Below are 21,703 nucleotides of genomic sequence, written 5' to 3'. Positions count from 1 at the left end.
CCTCTCGAGGCTATCCTTTATTTTCTATCTGTTTATCTCCGCAACATTCTCCGCTATAAATCCTTCTATCTAATATTTCCTGCTGCTCTCACTCAAGAAAACTCTGGGAAGCTGTGGGGGTGGTGGGTAAACGCCCCACAGCAATGTTCTTTTGTAGGGGCAAATGCATCCTAGTACATCTAAGCATTAATATAGCAGTAAGTCCAAGCATTAACATAGCACTATGACTAACCTTACATCTACCAGAACGGAACGCCGTCCCTATTCTGTGATGGACAATAATGAAACAGCAAGACAACATGCATACATACAAGTCACTACCCCTGACCTCAGGCAATAGTCAGGAGAACAGTCACCACACTATGAAGAGCTGGTTAAATAGAGCCACCAGCCTTCTATTCCCTGTCATTTTCGAACCAACCCAGGGTCAGGCAGAATGAGATCCCAGGGCCTCAGTGCAGGAAAATGGTAAGCCTCTTTACATTACGTTTTGTTTTCATGCAGTGCAAGCAGAAACCTAATCACTGGCTTGATCCCCTGCCCAGGAAACTGATGGAGGAGGATGGCCACTTCCAGGGATGGCAACGGAGTCGAAAGGCATCATGCAGAGCCGGAGATTACTAGCAAGACTCCAGCAAGGGGAACTCCACCAGACCAATATTTCAGCATTCAGGAAATCAAGCATGGAAACCAAGTGGCCATTCTTTATTTTCAAATGGGAAAAGTCATGAGTTGTATTAGCTGGAGCTATAAAAAATTTTTATTGTTCGCTTTGCAGCATACCTTGTGCTGACACAAATTTCCATGGAATAAATAAAATGTTTATGCTGGTCTCTAGCCAGAAGAGGTGAGTACAATTTTCTGAAGTGTTTTTCAGGTACTCGTTAAAAGGTCTTTAATATTTTGGACACGTGGATTGCTGTCTATGTCTGTGTGTATAACACACACACACACACACACACAACCCAATCAAGTATATATCTCTTTAAGACTTAGTTTTATTTTTATTTATGTGTATATATGATTGTGCACATGTGCATGTGGTATCCAAGGAGGCCAGAAGAAATCATCAGCTGGAGTTGTAGGCTGTTGTGAGCCACCTGACAAGGATTATGGGACCTTCTCTTGTGTTCTTCAGAAGAGCAATGAATGCTCTTAACCACTGATCTCGTAAAGATTTTTTGAGTATGTGTGCCAGCCTCAAACTTACTGAGGAGACCAAATTGGCCTCGAACTCATACTAATCCCTTTGCCTCTGCCTTCTGAGCACTAGGATTATAAGAATGTACCTCCATGCCTGGATTTAAGCAAACAGCTTACCTGTCAAATAACACATCTAAAGACATACACTGGTTGATGGTTTAAAAAGACTTTAAAAAGGTTTTTGTGATCAAAAATGATTCCTTGCAGATAGAAAAGCAAAGGGACAACATTTATAATTCTCTTTGCAATAGTGGGGATTGAACCCAGAGCCTTGTATTCGCAAGCAATCATTCTACCTCTGAGCCTAAGAAGCCGTAATGAGGAACATTCAGTATCATAAGGAATTGCAGACGATTTGTTTATGCTGCCAGGTGCTCGGTTCTGTGAGCTACTGCCTTTGTTTCTCTGTATTCCGAAAGGAATTAGAAAACAGAAATTTGTAAGGGAAAGTGGATTTATTTATAGTGTGACTAAACTAGGAAAAGAAAGAAACTAATTTCTCTCTATTATGCCTGTGGCAGCTTTACAATTCATGGAAACCCACGAGAGAAAGGCCAGGATATATGTAGATTTCTTTGTGAGACTGTTTACCAGCCCCGTTCCTGAGGGAAGGTGACTGAGCCCCAGGTTGTTCACTTTGTGGACTTCCTCAGCAGGTTGTCTCCATCCTCAGCATGGAGTAGATGCTATATTTTTACAAGTTATGCTTTTTACAAAGACTTTTTAAAGAAGAAAATTCCAGTCTAGGCCTGAGGAAAATGGGGTAGATACTCCATCTCAAAGAGCTCTCAGTTTTGAAAGAGAAAGAGGGCTCTGGGGTTTTATGGGATGGGAGATGGAAGATCCCCACGTGTTCTGGGCCTGGAAGAGTTCTTTGCCTCTGAGTCCATTCCTTTGAGAAGTGTGGAGTAGAAATATTAGTATATTTTCTTCGCAGGTCACTTCCAGGTCCTAGTGCATGTCTGTTACACACACTAACACAAGTGACAAGATGGAAATAGTCTGACAAAAGAAGGGAGAGATATTAGTGCCTCTCCTTGTCCTACATTCTACTCTATCTCGGATTCACTAATTGTCATAAGTAAAATAATGAGAGAGAAGAGAACAGGCAGAGAGAGCTGGAAAGGGGGTGGGGAGGTAATCAGGGTACAAATTCTCATCGGGTTCAAAACAGGCTGCAAGAGTGTGAACGGGCACGCTTCAGAGAGGTGATAGACGTGAAGTGTGTGTATGTGGACCCCAAGTTTCACCTGGAAGTACTGGATTAGCTGGAGGAAGGAGGGCATCAGCCCATCAGCAGGATACGTGCAGCAGGAAGAACTTCAATGGCAAGGAGAATACCTGCAGGACTGAAGGACAGGATGATCCTATCGAGTGGGAAAATGAAATCAGAGGAACAGAAGGGATCCATATGATCCTGGGATTTTCTGTGACAACTGAGTGTCTGTGTGTGTGTGTGTGTGTGTGTGTGTGTGTGTGTGTGTGTGTGTGTGTGTGTGTACAGGAAAGCAGATGACACACCACTTCCTGGGAACATCCCAGACAGATGTTAAATAGATGTATATGTATAACTGACAGAAATCCATTTCCAGGAGAGATTACCCTTACATTCAGGGTAATTCAAAGAGTTCCTTTCTAGAGCCAAGGCCTATGCCCTAACACAAATAACTATGACCAATGGTCCCCACGGCACATGTAAACAAGTGTTAGTGTCCCAACCAGGAGCAAGGTACCATTATCCTACTGCAAATAGACACAAAGCTGTAAGGTATTGAATATGGGAATTCTTGACACCAAGTGACCCAGGCACATGCAAAATTCTCAAGTGATTACCTCAGATAGACTCTCAGAAGATCTTTTGCATCTCCCACAAGAATCATCTAATTAATATTTCTGTATATATGTAATGGTAATCTTTGTTTTCAGGATTTATTATTTTTTTCAAGGTTGAAGTCTCAAAATATTCTGTTTGGTTTCAAGAGACTTTAGGATTGGTTAAGTAAAACCTGAGTCCCTTTTCCTCACTGCTTTGTGACTGTGCCAGGAGAAATTATTGGTATGCAAGTCTTTCTTGTCTCATTCTCCCAGTCAGGCCATTCAGTGAACCTCATGCTTATTCTTCCTGACAGCTGAAACCCTGGAGAGTGGAAGAGGAAGAGTCAGTCAGAATCCCCACAGACTCAATTGAACTTGACCATGAATGATGAATGAAAAGTCACAATGTAGAAATGGGCATGACCAGATGAATATTCCTCACTGAGACATACAACTATAAGAAAGGGCAGAGTCCCCAAAACTTAATTCTATGGGTTTTCCCAGATCTCAAGAGTGGATAATGGAAGGGGGTGTAGGAAGTAGGGTGGCTTAAGGTTAAAATATTAAGGTCTCTTTTATCCCCTACTAAAAATAATCATTCTTTCATTCATTCATTCTTTCAAAAAACTGCTTGACCAAGGTTTAAGGAAGGAAATTAAAAAGAAAAAAGGTTTAATTTTCTTGCATTTCAAGTGTTTGAATCTCCTAGTAGAATGTGCTTGCAGTTCATTTGTGGCTAAGGCCAGTAGAATTATGCATACTAGTGGTCCGTGCTTGCCATTTCAGGCTGCAGGCAGTGCAAAAGCCATCATGATTGGCAGCATGTCTTTGGCATTAAACTCTAAATTTTGTATTGAGTAAAGAACATGCTCTGCTTCTTTTGCTATGCCCCTGCCTTGGAGACTGTGCTGAGCTGCAGATTTTGTATTTCTTATACTCTGGGCTTAAATGAGAACTCTCATGGGGAGCACAGACATGTTTCATCCTCATCACAACAACTGCACATCATTTTGTCCCACCTTTGAGTTCATGGGATATCGTCAGAACTGACAACATGGAGCTGCTGTAGGGCCCTGCCAAGTCTAGTGGGGCTGCTGAATATGAACAAGAGGAAAGAAGCAAGGACAGTGATGGGAAGGAAGAGCAAGAGCCCTTAAGGGGGCTATCTGCCCTTCTTCTTGTCTCAAACAAGTACACAGGACTTTTTCTACACTATTAACATCCTCTCCTTTACACATAGATCCTCTAGTATCATCAGATTCCTAGCAGACCAGAAATGAATTTTAGGGATCTGGCAGACTTCAAAAAATGTCAGCCTTAGTGTAAGGCTTCTTTTGGTAAAGGAACTACTTTCAAAACACACACTTGGGAATGAGCAAGGGGATTAAAATAGGATTTGAATACTTGCTGGCCTATAGCAGCCTATAGAGAGAAGCAGAAACCATTTTCTGGTACCCAAATGGAGATAAACCAACCAGAACTAGAGAGATGAAGAAGATAGCTGTGCTTATCAGTAACAATAATAGAAACCCCACATAAGCCTAGAATCAGGGACTGACATTGCACATGGACAATGAACTGTCTAGAGGAGAAGTTGACTGTTAAAATACTCAGAATTGCATAATACATTATGCATGCACACAGAGATAGGAACATTTCTACTACCTTGTTTTACAGTCAAATATCTACTGTACATTTCTTTGGAGATAACACTCATAATGTCATTATCACTTGTCAACCAGCCGGTAAAGGAACTTCCTTCAATTTATGAGTTAATTTTTTTGTTTATATCTCAGTTAGGGGTTCTATTGCTGAGATGAAACACTGACTCAAAGCAATTTGTAGATGAAAGGGTTTATTTCATCTTGCATTTTCAAGTAAAAGTCTGTTGCTGGGGGAAGTCAGGGTGGAAATATGATGCTGGTCCCTCTGACATCAATCACTAATTAAGAAAATACCCAGACTTGCCTACAGGTGGAGCTTATGGAGGCATTTTCTCAGTTGTGTTCCTCTCTTCTCAGATTTCTCTAGTTTGTGTCAAATTGAGAGAAAATAAAAAACCAGGACAGTTTATTTACTTTTATGTGCATGGGTGTTTGCCTGAATGAAGGTCTATGCGTCATTTCTATGCCCAATGCCCATGGAGGTCAGAGAAGGTATTGGATCCCTAGAACTGGAGTTACAGAAGGTTGTGAGTTGCCATGTTGGTGCTAGGAATTAAACCAGGATCTTCTGGAAGAGCAGCCAGTGCTCTTAAATGCTAACTCATCCCTCTGGCACCATAACTTAATTTTTAAACAACAATATGTTTATAGTTTTTTTAACATAATGAAACAAACATAATACATGCTTTTAGGATATAGAATCATTGTTTAATCCCTGAAAATGTATATATAAAATGAATTAGTACTATCAATTAATTCCTGGTCTGTTGTTTGGTCAAGTATTGATAACATGAAGATATAATATAAGGTCTAATTCTTCAATGCGAATTGTGGTATCTAAGTATAAGGAAACAAAATTGAGTTGGGACAAATGATTAAGCATTTGCCATGGTAGTGCCACTTACAACTATCTAAACATCAAGGCACACTTATTAATACTTTTCTCATATATGTTCAAATATTGCTCATCATGGAACTGTTATCTGGAGCATGCCAAGAGATGATGCGGTAATTCACTCATATTACGAACCGAAGGCCTCAACCATTCCACCACACATGTGCTGTGTGATGTTCTGTATGTCCTGTGGGAGCCCTTCTTGGGTTCTTTATGGCATTACCCAGCAGGTCCGTGTAGAGGATGATTAGGACCATGAGCCTGAGTGCAGGTGTTTGAGATGGTCTTCACTTGGCTGTGCTGGGGGATGGTCTGTATGTCAAGTTGCTCTGATTGGTTAATAAATAAAACCTGATCAGCCATGGCTAGGCAGGAAAGATAGGCGGGACTAACAGAGAGGAGAAATAAAAGGACAGAAAGGCAGAAGGAGACGCTGCAGCCGCCGCCATGACCAGAGACACTGCAGCCGCCGCCATGACCAGCAGCATGTGAAGACGCCAGTAAGCCACCAGCCACATGGCAAGGTATAGATTTATGGAAATGGACTAATTTAAGATAAAAGCACAGTTAGCAAGATAAGGACAGTTAGCAGAAAGCCTGCCACGGCCATGCAGTTTGTAAGCAAATTAAGTCTCTGTGTTTACTTGGTTGGGTCTGAGCGGCTGTGGGACTGGCGGGTGACAAAGATTTGTCCTGACTGTGGGCAAGGCGGAAAACTCTAGCAACACACATGCCTGCATCCAAGCCACAGATGCCACTGTAGAGAAACAAGCTGTATAACCACAGTTCTTAAATGGGTAATCAACATAGTCTGTCATCCCGGAAGCAGAGTGAGCAGTGTAGACCAGAGAAGTTCACCTCTTACTTTGTCACGTGTGCTTGTAGGACATGTGGGATGCTGGGAGCCAATATCAAGAGCTTTAGAGTGAAGTCAGAGTCACAGTGTCTGCATTTGTGCTCTTAATCCAGCTACTCACCAGGTAACTAAAAACACATGCAAGTCCTTGGCATTATGGGAAAGGAACCATGATTGAGGAACCTGAGTATGTTCTAATGTTGTTAAGCCTGTCCAACATTTACCCTAAAGGGAGACATTATCCTTATTGTTCTCTGGAAAAGGGCACTGTACCTCCCAAGGTGCTATGCAAGACTGAAAATTAAAATTTAGGTCATAAAATGTACCACATGTGAAAGCCTTGTAGAAATTGTCTCCTTATGTTAATTTGGATGATTTCTCAGTCATTTCTCCTATCTGTTTACACCCCTTTCCTGCACTCTAGTTTTCCTTTACTTTACCATTAAATCTCTGGTTTCTCTCACTGGCTTCTCTTCCACAATTATCTATACACATCAGCAGGGACCTGGCTCTGTCTTGGGTTCCATCTCTTTTTTGGGTAAGGTTATACAAACACAGTACTAGCACTGTGGTGTACCTTCACAAATTGCACCATCACCCCGTCTTTACTTCTTGAGTGAACTAAAATCTTCTATAACAAATGACCCACATGTAGTTTCTACTTAGTCAACATTTCAAAAGCAAGCATAACAGCAGAACTGAGAGAAGTTGACTCTACCCTTCATCTTACCTGTCTTGGCAACTTCTAACACCATGGACTCCTGTTGTTCAGGCTGACAACTTCAGAGTTAGCCTTGCTTCTGCATTTTCTTTGTTCTTATCCTCTAAGATGATTATCAACAAATCTTGCCTCTTATTTCCAAATATGTTCATGATCTCCTTTGCAACCTTTCCCACTCCATGCTCTAGTCCTGGTCACCATGACATCAGAAGCCACCGGGTCACCGTCTAATGACTGAAAGATCACCATGCTTTTACATGTAAACCATTTTCCATAGGGTGGTTAGGTAATTTTTTTTTAAACATTGAATTAATCACATTATTCTAAATAATCTTCTTCAATGTGTTCTGTTGAGAAAACTCAATATAAACCCCTTAGCATGGATATAAAAGTTCCCATGATCTGGACTGTTCATCTCACCAACCTCTTATATACCAGCTTTATTTATGATTGTTATCTTCTGTGGTCACTTTCAGGAGACATAAAGACACTCAGGCTAGCCTTAGGGTCATTGTAGTAACTATTTGTCATCCATAAGGTTTTCCACCACCAAGCTCCATTCCTGAGTTCACATAGGTAGCCCAATTTTCTTGTCACTGAGATCTTATTTTTAATATTATTACATTCCTGAATATATAATCTATAATGACCATTTTCAAGTCTCATCAATCTTGTTTTGTTTTTTTTAGGTTTGGTTTTAAGCCAGTGCTGTGGATATTGCTCTATATAAATAAAACACTGATGGCCAGTGACCAGACAGGAAGTGTAGGCGGGACAAGGAGAGAGGAGAATTGGGGAAACAGGAAGGAGGAGGGAGAGACACTGCAGCCACTGCCAGGACAAGCAGCATGTAAAGACTCTGGTAAGCCACCAGCCACGTGGCAAGATATAGATTTATAAAAATGGGTTAATTTAAGATAAAAGAACAGTTAGCAAGAAGCCTGCCATGGACATACAGTTTATAAGTGATATAAGCATCTGAGTGATTATTTTATACGTGGATTGTGGGACTGCAGGGCTTGGGGAACCTAGAGAGAAGCCCTCCAGCTACAAATGGCGCCCAACGGCTTGAGTTTCCACCTTAAACCTGAGAATATTTAATAACCAATTCTAAACAGAGCCAAAAACAGGTTCCTGCTTCTTGTCTCATATGGGCACCTAGACGCCGCAAGCCCTCCAGCAACAAGCCAGGGTTTCTAGGTGTAGACCTGGTTGTTATGAACTCATTTTGTAGACCAGGCTGGCCTCGAACTCAGAGAACTGCCTTCCTCTATCTCCTGAGTGCTGGAATTAAAGGAGTGTACCATAGTGTCCAGTAACCCATTTTAATTACATGAAAAAAAAAACCACTCACCAATATCTGTATCTGTAATATTTAATGTTTAATATTTAATATGTAATGTTTCTCATGCATCTGAATTCTAGGGAACCATGTTCTCTTTCATATGTTATTCACTTAACATGTCTACACTTTCAACAGTACCTGGAACACTCCATATTTCTTTCATAAATGAAGAGATGGATGGATGATGATGGGTGAGAAGATAAATAGATGAAAGACATCCGTAAGTACTATCAGGAATGGGTTGAATATCTGGGAGAATAGCAGAGACTGTCAAAATAATCAGGTTCTTTTTATTATCTTTTGGCATGGTTTGATTGAGAAATCTTAACAAAAGGTATTCAGCCATCTGGAACCATCTGGAAGGATTTATTTTGAAGATGATGACTTCGATTTATTTTTACCTATAGCAAGATTTTTAAACTACATTGCAGTAAATATAATTTGTAAGCTCCCTATTCAATAAGTAATTATATTTAAAATTAAATAATGCTATACGATTAAGGTATAGATTTGATTTTGAGATCTTATTAAGTTAGCTGATTGGGAATTTTAGTGTCTTTTATATGTATTCACCACATAAAGACTGCAATTTGGTCAGTGAATAGAGCAGAAGAGAAACTTTGTTTAATAGATAAGACTTAAGTAGCAGAATGCAAGATAAAGAGGTGACTATTCACTTTTGGCCACAGTTCTTTGATGAAGTATGAATTATTTTTACTTCAATTTGTGAAATTGGCAAATCTATATTAATTAACCAAAATCTGTCTTTACAAAAATGTGCATAAAATATTCTATTGAGTGTTTGTACTCATAAAACGTTGAAGTTCATGATTTAGTTATTTTTGAATGGTCCATAAAGAGAGCTAAGAAAGTACTAATGGATATCCATATAGAGAAACACAGACTGTTCTCCATAAATATCAGAGTCAACTTTCCTTGGCCTGTGTCGTGTACAAAAAAACAACACAAATCATCTAAATACCTAAATATAAGACCTGAAATTATGAGGTTTCTAGAAGAAAACATAGGAAATATGCTCCAAACCATTTGTGTAAGCAATGACTTTCAGTGTGTGTGTGTGAGAGAGAGAGAGAGAGAGAGAGAGAGAGAGACAGACAGACAGACAGACAGACAGACAGACAAAGACAGAGAGACAGAGACAGACAGAGAGACAGAGAGACAGACAGAGGCAGACACAGAGAGACAAAGAGAGCATGCACCTGTGAGGTGAGCATGTGCATAGCACACACATAGCACACACGAAGAAGTCAGAAGACAGCTTGTCAGGAATTTCTTCTTGCCTTCCAAAATGTGGGTCCATGGATTGAACTCAGGCCAGTGGCAACAGGCATCTTTACCTGCTGAGCCATCTTGCTAGTCTATTTTTTTTAAACACGACTTCAAAAGCACTAGCAACCGAAGCCGAAGAAGACAAATGTGATTACATCACACTAAAGAGCTTCTGCATAACAAAGGAAACAGCAGAGGGACAATCTGCCAAAGGGAAGAAAACCTCTATCACTCCTCTGACAAAGGGTTAGTGTCCAGAATATGGTACGATCTCAGAAATACCAAGTACCTCAAAATCAAATATCCAGTAAAAAGGAATATATGATCCGAATGGACACTTTTTATCTAATAATAATTTTACTTTTAAAAATTATAGTATAATTACATTTCTCCCCTTTCCTCCCTCCAACCACTCTTCCCAGGTTACCCTCTTAGTCTCTTTTGAATTCATTTTCTCTTTTTCTTCTGTTGTTGTTTGTGTATTCCTAAATATGTAAATACAACCTATTCAGTACATGTACTGTTGCTTAAGTGTATATGATCTCAAAGCTGACCATTAGGTATTAGATAACCAATTGGTGGGCTCTTGCTGGGAAAGGGTATTTATCTGCTTCCAGCATTCCTTAGTTGCCTGTAATTCTTTGCCTATGGTTGGAGCCTGCAAGCTTTCTCCCTGAATATACATTTCTTAAGGGAATAAAGGTGCTGAGCAAATATATGAAAAAAAATATTCAATATCCTTCGCCATCAGGGAAATAAACATCAGAACCACAAGAAGATGGCCAGCACCACGGCGGTCAAAGAATGAGGAATTCAAAGCCAGTCTCAGCTACACAGAGAGATCAAGGTCAGGTGGGCTATGTAAGACCCTGTCTCAAAAAATCAAACAAATGAAAACCCCAAATCAACCAAGAAAACAAGCAAGCTAAGGCCATCTCACTCTTGAGTCAGAATAGCTATTACAAGAAAGGGCACTAAATAAAACATGCTGGAGAAGTCGTGAAGAAAAAGCAACCCACACACTGTTGTGCAGGCATTCGTACAGCCATTATGGAAAACAATGCAAGGCCTCTCAAGAGAACCTAGAACTCAATCAACCATATGACCCGGTGATCCTACTTCTGGAGATACAGCCAAAGGAAATGAAGTCAGCCTCTCAAAGAGTCAATAGCAGGCCCAGGACTATTCATTACAACCAGGATCTGGAGTCAACTTATCAACAGACACGAAGGTAAAGACCGTTTGGCAAATGTACGCAGTGGAATATTAGTCACCCATAAATCAAGAATGAAACCCCATCATTTGCAGCAGTATGTATAAAACTGCAAGACATTCTGCTAAGTGGCATAAGCTTGGCATAGAAAGGACAAATATTGGATTTTCTTCGTTATGTGTGGGAAGCAAACAAAAACAAAATAATAATGATAACAAAAACCCTAAAGCTAATGTGAGGATAGAACAGAGGAGAGGGGTGGAGAGATGGGCAGTAGGCAGGTGGACAATGGTTACCAAAGACAGAGGGGAGAAATACGTTCTCACATTCCTCCCCGCAGTCACACAGTGGAGTGACCACTGTTCATCAAAACGTATTACAGATTTTACGGAGAACAGAGAGAGGACCTAGGAGATTCCAAAGGCAACATAGTTATAAAGAGATGAAAATACTTCTTGTCCTGGTTTACTCAGTACAGACTATGAGTATGTACTGTACTTCATAATATATGACGCTGTAGTGCACAAATGTTAACAAACTTTAATCCAAACTTTAAGAAATTCCCAGGTGATAATGTCATTATATTTCTGCCAAATATAAAAGAACCCTACATGAGTATGTTTTGTAGACTCTCAAAAATTTTCTATCAACTTTAATAATTATGATTAAATTGTGATACAATAAAAATGAAAGTATGATTTTAATTTGAAAATTTCTAGTCTGCTCTTGTATTGCCTTGAGGGAAAACTCTTAATAGCTTTCTATCTTAATTTCTTAATCATGAAAACGTATTAACAAAATAAACATCTAATTTTCAAAGCAACAGGAGACGATACCATAACGTAAAGTTCTTGGCTCTGCTCATAAATCTAGTTTTCTATAAAGTATTAATAATGAGATATATAAATTTATCTCCAGAATTATATTATGAATGTCTAGTATTATCTACCTATTGAGGAATAAAAAAGAAAATAGTTCTTGTAAAGAAACCACACTTAGGTTCCCAAACTAATATTCTTTGAATCCCATCTCAGCTTATATGAGTTGAACAACAGTGTTCTTATTATAGCCTTCTTCCTTGCAACATGCTCCATAGCCCCAGTGACATACAATGAGAACAGTAACTTTGAAATTGGCCATGGAATTATTCATACCACAGAGTTTGAAAAAACAGTAGAATTTGGGGCCTTCCTCACCCCTACTTTTTATATCTACCCACTCCTTAAACAGCTGGTTGTAAAAGCAGCCCACCACTGATTCCAACCCACAGATGGTTGGACCAAAAAATCCCTACATTCCAGAGACCCCTGGGGAAGGGATGTTGAAATGAAACATCAGTCAGATCTGAACTTGACAGATGTTCTGGGATGGAATCCAGTTTGTGAAACCACACACCATCAATGAAAGTTCCTAGTTCATATAGTCTTTTCATGGTTAAGGAGACAGAGGGAATGACAAGGAGGAGAGAGAGGGTGGGAGAGAGGGAAGTGAGGAAGGGATGAAGGGAGGGATAGAGATAAGTAGGTAGGTAGAGAGGGAGGGAGGGACAGAGGAATAGAGGTAGGTATGTAGGTAGGTAGAGAGGGAGGGAGGGAGGGAATAGGGTGAGAAGGAGGAAAAAAAGGAAGGAGGGAGAAAAAAGAAGATCCACTTCTCTAAAATTGTCTTTTTATTTCTCATTTATATACCCCAGAGTCTGACAGTATTATGAGCCTGTAAAACTCCTTTAGCTATAAGATGGATGATTAAACTGCATTCCCGTTAATTAAAATAAAAGATAGTTTGAAGTGAAAACAGGAAACAAATTCTCTATTTGGAAAGGCACTGGTGCATAGATTTGAATATTCCACTCCATAAAGACAGCCTATTTTGCTAATAGCAAAGCAGTCGACACCACATTATCTCTGATGTGTCTTTCCATCCATTCACACACAAACACTGTCATTTATTACAAAGAGCCTCTTCCACACACTCGTTAACCAGAGAACTGGGACAGGATTTAGTGAGTAAGAAACAAACAGCAAACATAAATATTTATGACTTTTTGAACATCACAGCATCACCCAAGTACAGGAGCGGAGTAAACCTGTCAACTCCTGTTGGGTCTGACTCTTGCTGGAGCCTGAGAAAGCTCTTTCCCCTGTTTCTCTGTATTTGCTCAGATTCTTTACGGGGAGAAAAAAGTATGAGGTTCATATGTGTTCCTTTCTAGTGTGGTGCTGAGAACCCAGCTGGAGACGGATCTTGGGTGTGGTAAATGCTAGTTCAGTAGTGAGATGGCACTGGAAAGATACGAGCTCCATCTGAAACATTTTTTTCTTCCTCCTTAGTTAGGATCATAAAGCCTATCACCCCAAGGTCATCATGGAAGCAGCACAGGCTGAAGAAGAACACACAGTAGGGCTTCACTTCCCTGTTTCCTTATTTCTGAAAAACACAAAGGATCAGTCCTTGACTTCGTGTGCCAAGAAAATAATAACTTTGCCCATTCACCAAAAACAAAACAAAAAACTAAAAATAATTCATTAGCTCAAAACAATTATTGAATTTAGTTTTATTTACTATTAAGTAAGGGAACTGAGTATTTTAACCCCATGCCTCAGGGAAAAAAAAGCCAAACCAGGGAAAACATGAATATATGTACACAGACACAGACAAAGATGCATACACACGCCACCACCACCACCAACAACAACAAGAGCAACCCCCCATCACTTCCTCTGTCTTTTCCTTTCTTTGGTTCTGAGACAGGGTCTTACTATGTAGCCTAGGCTCCCCTTGAACTTCAGGTCCCCCTGCCTCAGCTCCTAGAGTGCTGGGATAACAAGAGTGTGCCACCATGCCCAGTAACTCTTCCTTTTTACTTTCCCCTTGGGTGCCTATTTTTCATTGTGTGTGTGTGTGTGTGTGTGTGTGTGTGTGTGTGTGTGTGTGTGTGTGTGTGTGTGTGTTGTTTGCTCCCTAGGATAAAATGCAGAAGGAGTTTTCCTGTGACAGCTGCAGAATGAAGTTGAGCTCACAGCACTTGGCTGTGTCTAGTGACAGTCTCAGGAACAACACTCCAAGATGGGAGCACTTCCAGGACAAACCATTCTGAAGACACAGGCTGATAAGGTATTTTATCAACATTTACATCCACCTTCCAATACCCAATGGAATAAGAGGGCAGCAGTAACACGGACAGAGCCTTTGACAGGAATAGCATACAACTTTTATTGTCTCACATACCTTTCTCGTGTGGATTCTAAGTGTCTTTCACACTTTTCTCGGTGGAAACGAAGCCATCATCAGACACATTTGCACAGCCACCGACGTGGAAATGATAGATTAAGACAAAGTTTCTGAGGGTTGGTGAGTCTTTGCTGACACACCTTTCTCTCCATTAGTCCTGAGTGGCTACTGAGCATTAGAATTGATGGCTTCTTATTCAACACAGACACCCAAACTACAGCTTGCTGCCCTGTGGATTACAAAAGGTCACCTGGGAGAAGAGGGCTTTTGCCTGAACAGAACATGAGTAGATAAAAACCAGCCTTCCATTCAGCCTCCATTTCCAGTTGTTCACTGATTTCTCTGTTTATGCTTTTGAGAACGAGACTATAACTGGCGTTTTCGTAAGGATGCTTTACTGTTTAATATCTTATAACTGGGAACCGTGCCCAGTGAGTATTCTCATAGGTCCCAACAGCATCATCCAGGGAGACATTTTTTTTTAAATAACAAAGGTATGTTGAAATTAAGATATTGTTAGTACCTTGTGAAAATTCATCTTGATTTTGTAATTAACCTTCATTTTATATGGTTGTAGCTACTCTGCCTTTTGCCATGGGGAGTAATGCTTGTACACACATCAACACACAGGACAGTAAATGTTGGAAGCCTCCAATTTAGACTTTGAAAATATGAATGTAAATCTACGAACTACCTTGAGGTCATGCAAGGGCCTGGCTCATCCTCCCTCAGCTTCTCTCAATGTTTTTTCCATTCCTAAAAGTAATAAGCCACAATTTGGGAGGAGGGTAATAAGGAAAAATATAAGGCTGGCATTTGACTAAATCGATGTGTAACTCAAGGTAAGAGAATTTAAAGAAATGGAGTTGGGAAAAGTGCCTTGGTCACTTCCCTAACTCTAAGCCTCTTTCTGATATAGGGATTCATATTCTCTAAGATACATGATTTAGTGAGGTGGGTTTATGGTAATGGTTCCTGCTCAGGTAATTCTCAGAAACCATCCACTCTTAGCTTCTGGCAGGGACTGCTCCAGCAAATCAGTTTCAAACAAAGCAAACCTGGATTTTGAAGTAGTACCCAGAGCCAAATACTCACTCCGATATTAGCGCTAATTACAATGAATATAAGAGGACAGGAGTAATTTGCTTAATAGTTGACCAACTGTACCACTTTGAAAGTTTTTAATTAAAGCAAAAAGAAATTTCTGTCTCAACCTCTTTCACCCAGTTTTCATCAGTAGAAATTGTACTTTCCAGAGGTTTTTGTGTTTTCCCACTTGATTTCAACGCTGCTGAATGCTACCAATTAGAGCATAATTTAGCAGATAATTTGCTTCTTTGAAATTTAGCTTTGCTTTTCATAATCTAGGGCTTAGCGGGTTGGGAAACGACTATATATATATAACACAGGAGAACAGGTTACTACAGGGCAGATGGTAGACAAAGATGCTGGAGAATGGACCATCTAAGCAGAGACCTCCTTAATTTGGAAAGCTGAATAATTGGTGGATCGAAAAGCTGTCTTGCAAAGATAATTAAAATCACTACTAGCCTCAGACTTCTCAAAATTTAAATGCTAGAAGCACAGGGTTTATTTAGTGATGGATTATCATAATTTAGTATTTTGACAGTCAGCAAGGAAATAATTTCTTGCCATCCAAAAATTTACATCTGAATCAGGCAGATGTCTGTAAAGTGCCTTAGATGAACCAAACAATATTTTCCATTTGGGATAATTACCTTTGGGGATTTTGCACAATATAAGATAATGAAAGCCTGTGTGGATGCATGTATTTGTATACACACACACTCACACACACACACACACACACACACACACACACACACATATACATTTGCATATATACACATTATACATTGGCCTTATGCATATAAATAGAAGGGGGAGCCTTTTCTCTTCAAAATTTATATTAGTTAATAACTTGTTTTAGGCTACAGATTTAGCTCAGAGTTTGAGTTCCTGCCTCACATGCAGAAGGCCCTGGATTCCATCCCCAGAGTTACTCAAAGAACTGTTTTGTCAACCCAGACAGTGGAAATTTTGCTCCTCTATTCTCACAAAAAAAAAAAAAATACGTTGAGATACTCTCCAGTAACTGTTAACAGAGTTATGTGGAAAGCAGGCCTTTGAAGACAAAATCAGGCTACGAGGAGGTCTCCACAACAGGCATTAACTCAGTGATTGACATCCTTACATAAAGTGGGAAATGGCTGTATAAACAGACACGCAGGATGAAGAGCATGTGACAAGTGTCAGATATTAGTGCACGAGTGCTTGTAAGCATGCGGTTCCAAGGACTGATGGACACTACCAGGCACCTGGGACAAAGAAGGATGTCATCTTGAATACCAGGGGAAGCTGATGCCTTACTAGTCTTCTAAATTCTAGAACTGTGAGAGGACACATCTGAGTAGATTCAAGGCAGCCTGCTTATGGGGCTTTGTTAGGGCAGCCCTTAAAACTGCACCATTCAACTTGTCACAGGACAAATTTTTTCTCAAAGTTTTCATACTTGAGATAATGTGGATGTTACATTTTATAAAAGTTTATAAAATGTAGATGTTAGCTGTCAGAATTGTAATATTGAATTACCTAAAGGATAACTGTGCTTTTGTGGAAAAAATCTCATCAGAGGATAGAGTCTCTGGAGGCTGCAGAGAGTGTTGTGGGATTAAAAAAATTAGTGAGGGCCTGTGAGTAAAGGAACAGGGATATTCTACCACTGAGAATTGACTGTACTAAAATCTGAAATGTGAACAGGAACTAGCAGAGAGGAAGGGGGAAGACACTTTTAAAGAGAACCAAGGCCAAGACCTGAAAAGCAAGAAGACTTCAACATTAAACATATTGCTAATGCATGGGGAGAGAGGTGACACTGGCCAGAACCGAAGGGCACGTATTGTGAAGAGAGCTTCACGTGCCCCTTAAGGAGTTGAAATCATCATTACATGGACAGGAGAAGGCAGGACTTTAAACAAGGGATCGATAGGATCTGATTTGCATTGAGAAAAGCCTTTCTGATTACAGTGTGCAAAATGGACCAGAAAAGAAGAAAAACTAGATAAGGGTTACTTGAGAACAGAAACAAAAGGGAGGATTCACACAAACATTCAAAGCTGCATCTGCCTATTGTTTGGATTTCTCAAGGAGGTACACACCTAGGTTTAGATGATTAAACTCCTACTAGTTTAAGAGATAAGTAGAACTAGGGATTAATCACCAACTTTGTCTAGTCACAAACAATGGCACTGGAATACAAGAGATTTTGCCCCAAATCTCCCAGCTGCCTGTCAATGAAACCTCTGTACTTCCTGCCATGTGTGCGCTCCATTATACAGGAATGCACGTTGCCCACTAATTAAAATTTTACTGCCGTCAAGGGGGGAGGCATCACTGCATAAAGCTGGAATGATGCACTGGAAAGATCTTTCAGTTTGGAACAGCTGGTGGAGACTGTGGAAGGATGCTTGTCTATTTCCCCCAAGCAGATATGCACACAGCTCCACCAAGTGGAAGAAAATGCCTCATTTTAGCTTCTGGGTCAGGGAGGAAGACACCCAGTTAAATGTGGACAAAACCAGAACATGATTAGGGGTTATCATCCTCTTGTCACATCAGTGTCTTTGACTATATTACCATAGAATATATTTACTTTAAGATGGACCATCAAAAAGTGCTGGAGATAGAGAGGAAAAGAGAAGTAATGTCAGTTAATCACATGGCCCCATTAGATGGATGGTTAGTTTAGCTCTAGATCCAGCTATCAAGGGGAAAAGAGAAATCACTCCCTTGCTTTCATTCTCCAGAGACTCTTTATTTTGTCAGGGCACTTGTGCACAAATTTGAAGGTTGGCAATTACAGAAGTCTCCATTCCTCACAGAGAAAGCCTTTGCTCAAACCATACTCTAGACAATGCCAAGAACTCCTCATGCTCATGATTTTGGCCATGTCCATGAATGTGTGCACACACATACATCCTCTACCCAATATGGAGGAGTTAATGGGCTATGATGCCAAATCTATGCAAGAGGCAGATAGAAGGAGAGGGGCAAGCTCTTTTTTCTCTTCCTTTTTGGCAACTTCTTGTGGGCATAATCCTTCCTCCTTAGGTTCATGGTGCAGAACAAATGTTCTACAGTTATCCTTTTTTTGCTGTTATTGCGGGGGGGGGGGGGGATGTCCTTTGAAGACCAGCTAGATCTGTTGCTTTGGCCACAATTAAAAAAATGACATAAAGGGCTCAGTTCAGGCTATAACTTCCACAAACTTTTTATTGCCATGTGCTTTTGCTTAAGGTGAGATCCAGGAGGCCATGGGCAATGTTAGCCTATGAAGAAAAGGCTAAGAAAGTTTCTTATTTGTCCTATATTCTAAGCTTTCAAATAAAAATGCAAAGGAATATTAAATAGACCTTTATCTTCTTGCTGGGACAGGAAGTTACATATATCTGTGGGGCCAGACCCACTTCATCATAGCTTATTCATTTACCTGTTTTGTCTCATTCCGTGGTATGTCTCTTTGATGTTCTAATAGACAATGGCTGGTGGAAATTTCAGGGGCATGGGATGTAGTTTATTTTCTCTTCAGAGATTTTTCTCTCTACGTCAACGGTAAAGCTCTTCTTCGGTTACTCATTAATTGAAGGAAAGCAGTGGAAGCCGACAATGCAAAAATTAAGGCTCTGGGGTGCTGGAAACACACTGATTTGTACTTGGCAGAGAGAAAACTGAAGAGGTAAACATCTCACTGAAAACATCCATCAGCACGGTGGAAAATCAGAGTCATTCTCCAAGTCTTCAGCTTCAAGATCCAGTGTCACTGGGACTTTGTTTGCATTAATGAAGGATTCCGGATGAGCTTATGACACCTCTTGGACGGAGACACCAACAGAGGCCAGGCTGCCTAGAAGGGCAGCCCCAGGGAAGAGCTTTCCATGATATTACCATCATGTGTATGAGATGAAAGCTCTAGCACCACCAGCCATGATGATGAGTGTTGCCTTGGGGCTGCTTGGGAAGAAGAGAGACATTAACCTGTCTTGTCACCAGGTTTAATTTTATTGCCTCTGTTTTTCTTATATCTGACCTCTTTTACCTTAGCAGAAGGAATGGGACATTATCTACTGCTGGTTTTCCTGCTCCTCCAATCAAGACAGGGCGGTCACTTCAGTGTCTTAAGGTGGACTAAGTCTGTCATGCCATTTCAATGATGTGATGTTTGTGTGGAAGTCCTAATTTACCAATAGTCATCATTATTTAAGACCCAGGGCAAAGGTTCAGAGGAATCCAAACATCTCTTGAGTTTATTTCCTAGGATCTTTTTCATTGACTAGAAGGGCAATTATGTAACATCTACTAGCTCTGGTCCTAACAGGATACAACAATGAAGGCAGGGTTCTTGCCAGAGTCCACAGCCAGGCAGAGGTGAACTTACAGAGACTCCAGAAGAAATATATGTGAGCTGTTCCCAGGGCACGGCAGAACTATAAAGCAAAGAGCAATTGGAATCTTCCCAACGAAACGGTGAACCCCACAATCCTCTCTCCCCTCTATGAGCACAGCAGCCATGCATGTGAGAGTCGGAGTCATGGTTACTATCATAAGCAATATTTTTTTAGTGTCTGCAAAACAGAGTCTTAAATTTAGTAGTCATCATGTAGGGTTTTCATCTGCATGAGGGTCCTAGTAGAGAAGAAAAAGGCCAGGAGGGAGGCAAACGGGAAAAGAATGTGTCTTCCTGGGACAATCCTATCTTTATCGGCTTTTGTAAGCACCTGTATCCTCTGCAGGGCCTCCCCTGCAGGTGTGGAGTCAACCCCAAAGCAACAGAGACAGGGACAAGACCACAGAGGATCTTACATCTGACTGGCAACAAAGGGCACACGGCACTGGAGGCTTTGAAAATATATAACTAATTATATTTATTTTTGTGAGATTAAGGAAGACCTTGGGAATTCATTTCCACAGCTGAATTCAAGGAATGTTAAGTGGGGCACCCAGAAGGGTTGGTTATGCAGTTTGGAGCAAAGCACTGTTCCTAGCATATGGGATCCATCTTCAGCATCAGAGAAAACAGTTGCTCATCAACTTAGAATCAATTCCCCAAACTGTGTGTGTGTGTGTGTGTGTGTGTGTGTGTGTGTGTGTGTGTGTGTGTGTGTTGGTTTCTCTCTCTCTCTCTCTCTCTCTCTCTCTCTCTCTCTCTCTCTGTATGTATATGTGTGTGTATACATGCACACATGCCTGTGTACACATGAATGTGTATGTGCCTGTGTACAGAGGCTGGAGATCAATGATGGGTATCCTCCTCAATTGATAACCCCCTCAGTTTTAGACAAGGAACTCTCATTGAACCAAGAGATCATCAATAAACTAGACTAGTAAGTCACTGAATGCCAAGAATGTACCTATGTCTGCCTCCCCAGAAATATTGTTACAGATGTCTCTAGCCACACCCTGCTGTTATGAAGGAACAGGATGCTAACTCAGGTCCTCACACTTAGGTGGGAACCACTTGACTCCTGAACCATCTCCCCCACTTCCAGTCTCCCAAACTCTTGATTAATTATTCTTGGGACATTGTGCTTTTAACATAAACACAAAAGAATATCTGATAAAAATAAGAACCAACTGACCTATTTATGAGAAAAATGGTCACGATTTTAATATATTCTGATTTTTTCAAGAATGAATAAAGATTTGCCAAATCTTCATACTTTAGTAGAAAAGAACCCATTTTTTTTTTTTAGCATGATGTCAAAAAACTATGCTAGGCACGAGAGATGGATCAGTGGGTGTGCTTGCCAGCAAACCAGAAGCCCTGAGTTTGGCTCCCAGTACCCACCTGATAGAGTGAAAGAATCTACTCCTTAAGTTGTCCTCCGGCCTTCACACATGGGCCATTGCATGCAGGCACCCAGCTTTGCCTGACCCCAGCAACAAGTAAATAAATGTAAAAAGAGAAATACTCTATGGCAGGGACACTTAGCCTCTGTTCTACTGCTAACAGGTTTAAAGGCAGCCTGCAGAAATCTACAAACTGCATGTAAAATTTCTTCCATCCCTGGCTCCCCTCCTCTCTGTTGTTTCCGAGACTATTCATAGCTCTTAATAATATTCTCAAAATAAACTTTGTTCCAAATGTGTATGACATAAACCAAACAATTCTCTGAACATTTCAGCTACTAAGAATTAAATTTAACTCAGTATTTTTTCTTAATAAAGCAGAAAAGTGGCTCAATGGTGTCTTGAATTAGTTTTCACTACAAAGGTTAAATGAACTAGAGAATTCAAAATGGTATTCAATAAGGAGGAGAATTAACTGGAACATACAATCAATTGAGGTTTTGTGATTTATCTTACAAAGGTTAAACAAAATAGCCAATGAGAGCAACAACACACAGACATGCACGCACATATGAATGCATGCACACATGAACACACACACAC

This window comes from Peromyscus maniculatus, chromosome 17 (genome assembly GCF_049852395.1).
Source record: "Peromyscus maniculatus bairdii isolate BWxNUB_F1_BW_parent chromosome 17, HU_Pman_BW_mat_3.1, whole genome shotgun sequence".
NCBI lineage: Eukaryota > Metazoa > Chordata > Mammalia > Rodentia > Cricetidae > Peromyscus > Peromyscus maniculatus.
This window is presented reverse-complemented; position numbering follows the sequence as displayed.